The sequence below is a fragment of the Danio aesculapii genome, chromosome 9 (genome assembly GCF_903798145.1).
Source record: "Danio aesculapii chromosome 9, fDanAes4.1, whole genome shotgun sequence".
Taxonomy (NCBI): domain Eukaryota; kingdom Metazoa; phylum Chordata; class Actinopteri; order Cypriniformes; family Danionidae; genus Danio; species Danio aesculapii.
The window spans coordinates 37,967,400-37,980,925 of NC_079443.1; the positions used below are offsets into that span (position 1 = coordinate 37,967,400).

A 13,526-nucleotide genomic window follows, 5' to 3' on the forward strand; every position below is an offset into this window, starting at 1 on the left:
ACATACATACATACATACATACATACATACATACATACAGCTAATATATAGCTCAAAGGGGCTAATAATTTTGTCTCTAAAACGGTGTTTAAAAAATTAAAAACAGCTTTTATTCTAGCCGAAATAAAACAAATAAGACTTTCTCTAGAAGAAAAAACTGTGTATAAAATGCAAGCTACCTTGTTATGGAGGAATTACTGCAGAACAAATACTTCAAAAGCTTTATAAGAGTTCAATGTAAATTAGTCTAGCTGAAATGAATTTTATATAAAAAGGAAAAAAAATCCACATAGATCCTCCGACATGCTGTGTGAGAGGAAATATCTGACCTACAGGAAACCAGCTGACTTTCTTCACTAAGCTATGCTTGTTTGAAACTTCCTGCCCAGATTGATGGGAAAAACAGCAGGGAAAACTGGGCCAGGGTCTGATAGAGCTCCAAATATCCCTTCTCTCCCTTTCAATGCTGTACGCTCTCTTCCCTGCATACTTTCCCTATGTGCTTTCATGCCCTTGAGACCAGTGCCAGCTGGGAACATGCAGCACAGATAAGCTCTCATCTGAGCCTATACAGTACTGCAAAAGCAATGCACAGCAGGGAAAGAAAATACACAAATGAATAGCATGAGCTGGTATAGGCTGGTTAGAAGCACCGATTCTGCACGAATACCTTGGTGAAGAATGGGTAAACAAACAAGGTGCTTTATTTATGCTATTTATGCTATTCCAGTTGTGCTATTTTTTGGTATTTATGCCTGAATTCCTGAAGATATGTTATCATAACGATCTAATGTGGCAATAAGATCGTAACTGTACTGTGCATTTACACAGTGGCCATATTCATATTGTAAGCACACCAAAAACAACAGTAACATTATAACAGACGCTGTCAAAAGCTCATTTCCAGACACTAGACTTTTCTGACAGGGTATTCGAGTGTCAGAATGCTGTGTGACTGCTATACAGGAGTTATGATTATGGATTATATATAGCGAAATTCTGTGTTTTTTTTATTTTAAAAGAATGACGGTTAAACACAAACGCTGTTGTGTATATGATAAAATACATGCTTTTTTTGTTGTAAAAATTTGTAATAATGACAAAAAAAAATAATAATAATTTGTGGATCTCCTTTCTTCCGGGTGCAGCGATCCTGCCGTTGTGGCTGGTGTATTTTGGGAAATTCTCTTACATGCCTTGGTTTTGAGTGTAGTGCTAAAAAACTGTTTTTGTTCGAAGGGGTATCTACCTCTTCCCGTTAACCCTACGCCTTCAAGCTAAAGAGAATTGGGACAACCCTACTCCTTCACTGGAACGCGCAAAATGAGTGCTAGGCGTAAGGGGAAGGCTAAGGGGTAGAATTGGGATTGGGCCTTATTCAATCGTTAAAAAGATGTGTGGAATGTTGGACACTTCACGCACTCAACAGCCACAGTTTTGATCACGGAAGGGGCGGAGCTTACGGTCACGGATGTTGGATTACTTTATTTTGGATTGTGAAAGCAAAATTGTCCTATGAGAGTGATTATACCGCCTCCCGATGGTGAATGTGGTTATACTCGTGGCAGGTATTATTTGGTAGTTTGGTCATTCATTTTCACTTATTTAGTAAAAATATGTTAGCGTTCCATTTAGGACGACACTACATACATATACTATGCTGTTAAGCGTGTTAGTGCATAAGTACTTAGTGCATAAGTGCATAGTGGGACGCAGTTAAAGTTTGTAAATTACACAGTATTTAACTGTAATATGAATTGTGTTTTACCGTATGGCACAGTTATGCAGTGTTATTGTATTTTGAAGTTGCATTTTAGGAAATACCCTCTTGATGCTTTTAAAACATTTTTAATTTGATGTGAATCAAAATACAGTTAAAACAAAAAAAATAAAAATTTAAAAGTGCACGTAAAAGAAAAAGAACAACAGTAAAAGCTGGCGCATCATCGGAAATACCAAGACTATCTCACAGCAATTCATAATAATTCAAACGATCTCATTCATGCAATTTGGTATGATTTGCTTATCCCCCAATGACAATTGGGTTTAGGTGTGGGATTTGGTGCCCAGCCTTCTTTTTAAAATTGTACATTTGTGTATAACGGAACAAATTCATACGAATTAGCCACTAAATAGGCAAAATGTAAAATAGTAACATTTCCCCGCGAGATCAGACTGGAAATACAGTAATTTACCATTTGGACAGTTTTAGAGCAAATATAAACAGATAAATGAACAATTATTTACATGTTGATTGTTTATAGTATGAAAACATATTACAGGTGACAAGACCAAAATTACTGTATATTTTACAGTAAAGATATACAATACTGTAAAAACATGCACAGCAAGATAAATGGCACTGTAAATAATACAGTATTTTAGCTGCAAGTTTGATCTATCGTAAATTCCTGGCAAACTGCTGCCAGTAAGCTACAGTGAATTCTACAAGATATTGTTATCAGTGTATTTTAAAAATGGTTCATATTTCTGCCACTGTATATCTGAAGTGCTGAAAACAACAGAACAAACTATGACAATAATAATCTAAGCTACACAATAACAGATGCTTCATTTAACATCTATCATTATGAGATTATTTTGAATGACCAATGGATAGTTTACCTTAGATCTCAAAAATTAAGGGAACGTGAATGTTAAACCAGCACTCAAATGACTTTTGCTGCTTGAAAACTACTTATTTTAAACAAGTTGAAAACACAGAATTCTTAAGGTTTTTGGGGGACAACTTAATTGGTTGTTCAATCCACTTAAATTTGTAAAAATGATTGAGCGAACATAATCAATATTTGGACAACATGAAGGAATTGTGTGGGTGCCAGCATTTTTACAGTGAGTAAACTTTGTTAAACAAGTGTATTGAATGATGAAGATGCACCACAGTCACTCATTTCATTCATTTCGTTGTGTGTACAGAGAGAGATTCTGCCCAAATGGTATAAAGTTTGTCAGGTCTCTTTTCTGGTGTGGGCAGACAACCCGGTTGTTGCTAGACCTTGAAAACATTGTGTCTACTGTACCTAATTGGGTTGTATATAGCAACAAAGGCTCATTAAAAATAACAAATATATAACTATAATTTTGGCTGATAAAAAATGATTTCATTGCATCCTAATCTACATCTGCTAATGAGTTTAATGGAGATCCATCCAAAAGTTCTTTTGTATATCCTATTTGGTCGCTTAAGCACACCATACAGCAGAACTTCATGGTAACTTGCATCAGAAAAGCAGCATCTTGCGTATTAAAAATGAGCACTTGCATAACCTAAGTGCTAGAAGTTTAGTGTGCTTGTGCTCTATTATTGACTAGCCATCAAAAGCCACCTTTTCTTCACAATATTTCTTTAGTGTAACAGAATAAGGAGACTCATAGTGACTTGAGAGCGAGTAAATAATGAATAAATGTTCATTTTTAGGTGACCTATCCCTTTAATATTTAAACGTATGTTCATATATTAGACAACCACTCCTGCCTCTCTCTCTTTTTTGTAACAGAATCAAACCTACATCTCCCAAATGAGCGCCACAGGTGACAATATTAAAAACTACTGTACTCAATGCGAACAAAGTTCAATTTCCACCTCACAGTCTTTTACCGATCCTCTCCCTATGCTAACTTTTCGGTCAAATCTATACCATCCTATCTGCGAACAAGTAAAAAAGCAAAGCAAGCAGACAAAGATTTTTAACAAGCTTCTTCCTCATCAGTAACTCCTGAATCTCAGGGTTTTTCTTTATTGCCTTTACTATGATTCACCAAACAAAATCATAGAAAAAACTAGGCCATACTCCATGGCATGAATAGAATGAATAATATTTCAGAAACTAAGTTGGTTCTAAAAGCATGGGTGAACAGTTATATTCTCCTCCAAACATTCATTAGAAGATTTTTCCTATTGTACAGAAATAAGCTAGCAGACATTAAATGCCATATTTGATCATTCATGAAGAAACAACAAAACTGCTTGGTCTGTGCAGTAAAGGACAGGATCTGTCGGCTGAGGAGCCTGTTTCTCACTCACACTCAAGGTGAGCATCTCTGCTGAATACTAACCATCTAGAGCTGGGACACAGAGGCTTCATTCACATATATAAAGGCCATGGTGATGAACTGAGACCCCAACAGCCATGCTGTTAATCCAGATTGGCCATGGAGAAATGTTAAACTCTTCCATTGCAGGATCTCTTCATAGTTAATAGGGCTGAATAATATTGAAAAAATCTGACATTGAGTCATTTTATCTTTTTTTTGCGATATATATATTGCAATAAACTGTATCTAAACAATTTCAACAAATAATTGAATAGCACTATTTGGAAAGACTTAGGTCAAACTTTATTAAAGGTTCACTTCTCGCTATTAGCTAACCATTAACTATGACTTTTGCTTCAATAAACTCCTAATTTGCTCCTCTTTAATAGATATTAAGGTAGTTTAGATATTGGCTTAATTAAAAAAATGTAGATTATAAGTACTACTAAGCAACCAATATCTCAATTACACACATGCTATAAAGCAACTAGTTAATGGTGAGAATGAGTCCCTAAAGTAATGGTCTCAAACTCAGTTCCAGGAGGGCCACAGCTCTGCATATAGTTTAGCTCCAACCACCTCCAACTCACACCTGCTTGATAGTCTCTAGTAGACTTGAACACCTTGATTAGTTAGATCAGCTGTGTTTGATTAGGGTTGGAGCAAATCTGTGCAGAGCTGTGGCTCTCCAGGAATCGAGATTGAGACCCATGCCCTAAAGTGTTACCAAATGTATTAATTTTGATTGATTGGCATGATTCTGTAGGGGAATGAATCATGCATAAAATGCAATAAACAAGCTACAAGCATAGATAAATACAATACAGCAAAGATAAACGTGAAATAAGGAGTGCATGTTTTGTCAAGGTAAAAATGACCCTGAGTCTTTATGGTATGAATAATGCAATGAAATGATTCTTTATTAAAATTCTAATTGGTAAAATGTCTTGAGCCTAAATACTTTAATCTCTCTCAGCCCTTAAAAACATACAACTTAAAAAAGTTCACTCCATTATGGTTAAACTCTTCAATAACTCCACAAATCTAGTGTTCTGAAGTGTGAGTCTTGCATTAAGTAACTATTGCAGATGCACACATTGTGATATCGATGCTGAAACGATATAGTGTACAGCACTAGTTAATAGATAACGTTTTTGCATGACATAAGAAAAAAAAAGTCTTAAAATGTATCAAAATTAAGCATGTTTAATTAAAACTGTATAAATTATGGGTCAATGGGCTTGAAAAAAGACATTTAATTTAACTGATATTAAGCAATTTCCACGATTCACTGAGAAATATTTGTTTTTAAGCATTACTCATTTAGTAAAAGTTCACAAAGAACATACCACTTAACAATAACTTAAATATTTTCCTATATCCTCCAATAAATCTAACATTTTTCAACTCATCACTACTCCCTTTACTGTGCGAAAAGCAGATTAAAACTGCCATGTGAGAACATTCTCCAGAGCAAGTGAAATAAACCATCTCAAGTGTCTCTATATTTCATTTACAGGAAGGGGAATAATAATCAGTTCAGTTGTTAGGCAGACATTAGGTACTTTCCATTCAAACAGATCAGATAGAAGCATATGCAACCCATCTGGAAACAAAAGTGATTCATGTTTTTAAGGGCAAAAGGTAAAAGGGATCCATCATTAAATTAGATTATGGAGCTTTTCTCCAATTATTGGCAAAATGCTCAACTGATTTCTCTCTAATTTTAAAATAGGTTTTTAAATAGAAACCTCTGCCAAAAATCTCCTTGTTTTCAACTATTAAAGAAAATATTTTACCCCTATCATACATCTTGTAAAAGATGCACTTAAGAATACAGCAGACTCTCTCCATTTATCTAAGACCCTTTTAATCACATACCTAGAGATAGAGACTGGCCTCTCAAAGGGGTATGCAGGGCAAGAGAAACATGCCATATGGGAGTGATCAAGAGCACAAAGTCAAAACCAAGAGACAAATTACTGAACTGCTGGCCTCTGATTCACATTCATGACACCGCAATCCAAAAAAAAAAGAATTATAAAGGCAATGATACTGGCATTAAGGACATTAGAGCATTATACCACAATAAAAAAACATTTAGGGATAGTTGTGAAAATTACCTAATCAATGCTGGTCGCTGGCACCTATTGACTTCTATAGAGAAAAAATACAAAGGAAGTCAATGGGTACCAGCATAAGTCAAAATATGTTCCTTTGAGTTAAACAGAAGAAAGAAACTGGAATATGTTTTGAACAATGAGTAAATGATTACAGAATTGTCATTTTGGGTAAACTATCCCTTTAAGATTCCTTTACAGAACACAATTTTCTGAATAAATGAACACTGAAACTTTTTATGCATCTTGGCTATTCATTTACAAGTCAACATCACTGAAAAGGCCTAAAATGCTAGCTTTTGAAAATAGGTTTCAAACAGCAACGTTTTAAATGACAATGAAAATGTCTGTGTGTAAACAACAAAAGAGAATCGGAGACACACATGGGAAAGTGTTGTACATGTGAAGTCTATTGACTGGTCTGGCATTCATATTATGCAAGTGTTTTTATTTTTCCAATTTTGTGAATGGAATGTCTTGACAACATTGTTGTCAAATTTTCAAAAGCACTAAAAGAAAAACTTTAGTGTTTTTAAATTCCTAAGTCATGTAAACCATAAAAATCTCTAAAAGCCGGGTTATAGATCAAGAATTCATTATAACTCATACTCTCCTTTGAGTTGTTTAATCTGTGGTACAGAAGAAAATTCAGAAGCGTTTACAGGTCACTACTTACAATATATAAATCTTCAAATGTTTCCTTTCAGTGTTTCTTAGCAAACAAAAGAAGTCAAATACGTTTGGAACAAAGGGTGAAAAAAATAATATAATTTAATTAATAATAATTTTTCAGTGAACAATTGCTCAGCAGACAATCTGCATTCAACTATTAACTGCCAACCAGAATCTGCTACCTGTTGAGGCATGTTAAAAAATAATTCAGCATGTCTTGCTTATGAGGAAGTGTAAAATGTAGCATCATTAGTAAAAAGCAGAACCTGCCTTTTATCCAGGAGTTGTTTCAGCAGATCACAATCTGGCAAATGTAAGAAACCTTTCTGATCTCATAAGGAATTGCAACTATTTTATGCTATGTCAATTTAGTGGTTAATTCATACAGAATTCAGTTCAGTCATATGAAAATGTACTATTTTTAAAAGGAGGCGTGGCACCAAACACCACCCCCTAAACCCAACAGTCATTGGGGCATTAGCAAATAGTACTAATATGTAATGAAATTACTCATATGAATTGGCCATTAAATCAAGAGGTCAGGAGAAACTGAAGGCTAGGCTGGTGTTTTGATTTCTTTAATAATCACCTCAAGTTGCAATGAGGAGAGGATTTTTTTCAGGAGGAAAAAAAGCACAGGTCTAAAACCTTGATGCCAGATTAGCACAAAAACCAATATGCATTAAATACAATGACATTCTAGAGAAAAACTAAGTGTGGGGTTGATAATATTATAGAAAACATTTTAAAAATAACTTCAACTTTTCAATCATTAAAGAATTTAAAAAAAAAAAAAAAAAAACATGCAGTACAACTGTTTTCAGTATTGATTAAATAAGAAATCAAATCTTCATATTATAACAATAAGACAATCAATCCCACATAAAATGAAGACAGAGCTGCAGACAAAAGAAATTATTCAAATTTTTGGCGCATATTTTTCCAGTAATCTAATGAAATTCTCCAACAGGGTCAACAGCATCACATCAACATGACATCTGGAGTATTTATTGACTGAGATGGCAAGAATGTTTGCTCAATCATCTAGAATTAGGTTTAATCCTATCAAGTTACCATTATCGTCTGTAAACTGGGCAAAAAAAGTATGTGTCTGTTAAAGTTTTGTTCAAGAATGCTGAAAAAGCATCTGATCAGGTGATTACTAACAAAAGATAAAAAACAATTGTCCCTGCTATTTCTATAGCCATTCTCAAAATCTAATCTAGTCTTACCCAAAATGGTTTATTTTACATTGGTAAGCATCAGTCTTATACATAAATCTGTATAAATATTAATAAAGTAAACATTTATACAGTGACCCACCCGCTTTATAAACAGACATTTGAGCTTGTTTGTCAGACCACGATTTTTGCAGTTCAGAGGATAATGGAGGAACCCATAACGGCATATTTATTCATACATTAAATCCAGATATAAAAGATTGTGGTATTTGCACTCTCTGTATTGTACAATCTATCTAAAACGCAGGAAGTTTGACTAATCACCTACAAGCAAACATACAGTCATTTATAGAGATGTGGATGATAAGATAGGACTACATGGAGAACAAAAACTTTACTAAACCTCAACTTAAGGTGTTGAACCCAAATGTTTGACTTGTTTTGAGATAAATTAGCCTGTATGAGTGCAAGCTACCCAAAAAAAGATAAATAAAAACCTGTTACACAAGCCATATCAACCTAATGTGAAATATGATGTCACAACAAATGTTTTAATCTGGGAACTCACACCAGAAGAATTGGTACACAGAACAAAAGTTAAGATGTCCCATATATATATATATATATATATATATATATATATATATATATATATATATATATATATATATATATATATATATATATATATATATACACAGGGTGATTCAAAAAGAATACCACAACTTTCGGGTTGATGTCACTTGAGTGTCTGGAGGGGGTCATATTGAACATCTATGAACTTGTTTTCTACTGAAAAAAAAACTGTTAAGTACTCTTCACATTGATTAATTCCCCAAGGTTCCATCGTGTTTCTTTGATTAAATACAGATTTTCAAAGCTGTGGTATTCTTTTTAATCACCTTGTATACTAATATATTAAGATGTCCATATATAAATGTTGAAATGTTTGATGTCATTTGCCACAACAGGTACATTTATGTTAAACAAAAAATCTTAATTGTTCAGACCTGCTCTTATTAAAAAAAAATATAAGTATAAGTGACAACCAAATAGAATAACATTTTAAAGTGGTTAAAAATTTGCTGACAAATGAGTAAACTAGCGGCTTGAAGAATAGTGGAGAAAAATACATAAATACAGAAAATGACATGTTATTAGAATTTTTAAGCATTGAAGATTCCAGGCTAAAATCTAGCTTTTATAACAATGAGTGGACCATTAAATTAATACAACAAATGACAAAGAATGATCCTCCTCTTCACGATCTTCTCCCTCCAACAGAGGGAAAAACTGATATGCTTCTTAGGAAGCAAATCAATTGCACATTACACAAAGCAAGGACAAAATGATGCTAGTTCTACCCATAGATTTGGGCATTAGACTATTTAAAGAAAACGAGTCGTTAACAATAGTATTTGACATTTTGTGTGTAGGTTATAAAAGTATATGCATGGCTTTATGAACTTATGTACATAGGTATACATCTATTTTTTGCTGAATACGCATTGCATAATCGTGTAATTTGTATTTATGCATCAATGTATTTTCTGCAAAAATTCTATCTCAGCATTGCTTTGCAGAAATGTTCATGAACCTCAAACTTCAAATTAGATATGTACGACAGGGTGCAGCAGATCAAATGTAAATATTTCCAGAATTTAGGCCCAATCCCAATTCTACCCCTTAGTCCTTCCCCTTACCCCTCATTTTGCGTGTTCACGTAAAGGAGTAGGGAAGTCCCGATTCTCTTTAGCTTGAAGGCGTAGGGCTAAGGGGAAGTGCAAGATATCTCTCGAAAGAGAGATTTTTCAGGACCACACTTAAAACCAAGGGGTAAGAAAATTTCCTGGAATACACCAGCCACAAAGGCAGCATAGCTGCATCCAGAAGTCAGGAGATCCACAAATTAGTATTTTTTGTCATTATTATGAATTTTTACAACAAACAAGCACATGTTTAAATATATTCATAACCGCGTTCGTGTTTTACCGTCATGCTTTTTTTTTTTTTTAAATCTTAAAATAAAAACTGCTAAATTGCGCTATCTGCAATCCCTAATAATAACTCCTGTATAGCAGTCCCACAACATTCTGTCACTCAATGACACCCAAATACCCTGTCAGAATAGTCTAGTAGCTGGGAATGGCCTTTTTACAATGTCTGATATAATGCTAATGTTGTTTTCTTGGGTAAATGCACAGTACAGTTACAAGCTTATTGCCATATTATATTGTCATAATAACACGAAACCGTTGCTCTCAGTACTGTCCTGAAGAAAAATACCAAAGAAATAGCACACTTGGAATAACTACAGCAGTCGCCATCGTCTGATCTCATATGAAGCACGACCTCACGATGATGACGTGTGCAGGTGCTGTAGTGCTGTCCAATTTCTTAGGGGTACATTTTGAAGGCCTTCCCCTTCACACTCTTTCAAGGGCCAAAGGGAAGGGGTACAAAACGAGTTGAGATTGGGCCTTAATCAATTAAAGGTGCAGTATGTAAGTTTGACACCCAGTGGTTGAATTAGGTATTGCATTCCTGGATCAAAACAAAAGCAAGTGCAGGTTGCCAGATTGACCAGGAGCGAGTCTGATGGTCGAGCCTAAAGGCAGATTTAAATCGTGTTCTATATAAAAGCAACACATGAGATAGAAGGAATATTTTCCACATTAAAAAGAGTTTTTGTCTTAACCAAAACTCCAAATTGATATATTAGAAACGGCTTCTATTTCTCACAGGTGAACAACAGAAAACTATGACAATGATCAACTCAGGTACACCTCATGTGCTATATAATCAGTGTTAAATGCTAACAATGTGAGTTTGAATGCCATTTCACATGACATTTATTGCCATATACTGAAAGCAGCAGCAGACAGTTCACCTCAGATCTTGAAAAATAAAACAAACCGTTTGAAATTGAACTTTATAACTGTGACTCCAAACCAACACATTTCAGTGATTCAGCATCTACATTTAATATGCTTTAAGAGCCTTTCTAAATGAATGAATGAATGAAATCTGTGATTTTCCAACAAGGCAACCCAGGGTGCTGAAATATAATTGGCTAAAGAGGCATTGGGCGTGTTAAAAGAAGCAAAACAAAGACAGCGTTCCGTCACGAACATTTTCAAAGGAGAATATCTGACTTCAGCACTGTTTTTCAGATAAAGAAAAATGTTCACTTAGCATGTTTCTTAAATATTTGCAAACATAAAATGGTATTTTTATGCTTTAGAAGTGTCAAAAACTTACATACAGCACCTTTAATATAAAATTGTGGTAACTGGGCCATAACGTTACAACTCCCATCCTAAAGAGTGATAAGGGTATTGTCACTAATGGCAGTGAGGTTACACCCAAACACTCAAGTGGAAAAAAAGAAAAAATAGTGACCATTCTTACTATGAGGAAAAACAAACCAAACAAAGTAGCTGATGTAACAGATTCTAGTCAAGATACATTTAGAGCTGAATTCAAGATTAATTTAAATGAAACAATGAATAATCAATTCTTATTTCTTAATGATCAAACGACTGAGAAAAAAAAGAGTGAATCTATAAAATATGATTTAATAAATACAATCTAAATTGGGTTGTAGAAGTTAAAACAGTTGGATAGTTTAGTGTAAATGCAAAGGTAATCATGGAGAGGTATACAAACAAGACAAATGAACAAAAGAAGGAGAACCAAAAAGTACAAAGTTCCTCATTTGCTCCAATTTTATCAGCAAGTTATTTATTAAATGCATATTTAGGAAGTACACCTCAGAAAGACCAATAAAATGTCACATATAAATAGCTTTAATTACTTACAAAAAAAGAGAAACATTCAATGAATGCAGTAAATTGACTGGAAAAAAATTCAAGAAAAAAAAATAACAAAAAAAGATCTGTAACTACAACTTAAAAATGTAATATGAAGCCCCCCTGTATTACTAGCCTCCCCGTTTATTTTTCCCCCAATTTCTGTTTAATGGAGAGATTTTCACAACACATTTCTAAACATAATAGTTTTAATAACTCATTTCTAATAACTGATTTATTTTTATCTTTGGCATGATGACAGTAAATAATATTTTACTAGATATTTTTCAAGACACTTCTATTCAGCTTAAAGTGACATTTAAAGACTCAACTAGGTTAATTAGGTGAACTAGGCAGGTTAGAGTAATTAGGCAAGTTATTGTTTATTGATGGTTTGTTCTGTAAATCAAAAAGAGGCTAGTAATATTGAGCTTAAAATGGTTCTTAAAAAAAAAAACTGCTTTCATTCTAGTCGAAATTAAACAAATAAGACTTTCTCCAGAAGAAAAAATATGATCAGATATACTGTGAAAATTTCCTTGCTCTGTTAAAAATCATTTGGCAAATAAAAAAAAAATAATAATAAAAAAATCAAAGGGGGGCTAATAATTCAACTATATGTATGTATGTTTTTGTTTTTTAAGAATGATTGTCATTTGTATACCCACAGATTTACAAATAACGTTACCATTAATTAGTGAAACAAAATCCAGGTTCATTCGTGGTCATCAAACTTTAACTATAATATTAATTAATATTGAGTTTTATCTGTAGCAAAACCATGGTTTATCTTCAATATATTGTAAAAAGTTCTCAGAGAAAATGTACACAAAAAATAGGTCATATAATGGGGCAAATATTGTATTTAATTTGACTCAATGAGGTTAATGAGCTATATAAACAATGTTTATCACCTATTTCACTTCATCAGGTGAGGAAAATACAATTATTAAGGTCTTATGTAGCAAGTCAGTTTGATAAAAGTGTGAAATATGTTTGATTCACACACACACTGTAAAAAATAAAGCAGCACATCAATCAACCAAACAAAACATCTGCCAACGTGAGCACTCACCAGCCGGTCAAGCTAACTCGAATAGCGGAATAATTATAACGGTTGCAAGTCATGATAAATAATCAACTGACATTTCTCAGGCTGATACAAACCCTGAGGGAAGTAACTAGCAGGCAAGTAACGTTACTAACAAAAGCTCTCCCGAGAAGCTCATTTCTGTAATTCATAAACGAACCAAACAACGAATAAACGAAGACATGAATAAAGACACATTACCTCTCTGTGACTTTGTCCTCCTCGGTCTCTTGTGTTATCTTGAGGAGTGCATTAATCGCCTGTTCCGCGTCTCATACACCCTGTAGTTTCTGTGAAGCTGTCGCTGCTGCCATAAACCCCACCCTCAGGTCATGTAAATGAACAGGATGTGACGTTTTAACTCCAGGTTCCGCTTCGGTCAATTGCTCTAATACGTCAATGCGGCCGCCATCTTAATCCGGTCATCAGTGCGCTATAAACAGACGCAAATGAACAGAGGAGCTGCTGTTTTCTCGCATGTGAAATACAATACCACTTATATTTATTTACTGATTACAATTTTATGGTGTGAAAAAAACTCCAGTTACCTAAAAGTAAGAAAGCTCAAACGTGTAATGAGTATTTTATAGTATAA

General features: G+C 34.0%; 1 protein-coding gene across 1 annotated transcript in view; it reads right to left on the bottom strand.

Moving 5' to 3' along the window:
* The window catches only part of ralba (v-ral simian leukemia viral oncogene homolog Ba (ras related)), a 30,684-nt gene extending 17,430 nt beyond the window's left edge, over positions 1-13,254 (bottom strand). Inside the window, exon 1 of the mRNA XM_056465642.1 lies at positions 13,133-13,254. The gene's annotated coding sequence lies outside the window, so the exon portion shown is untranslated. The remainder of the gene's footprint in view (positions 1-13,132) is intronic.
* Between the last annotated feature and the right edge of the window lie 272 nt (positions 13,255-13,526).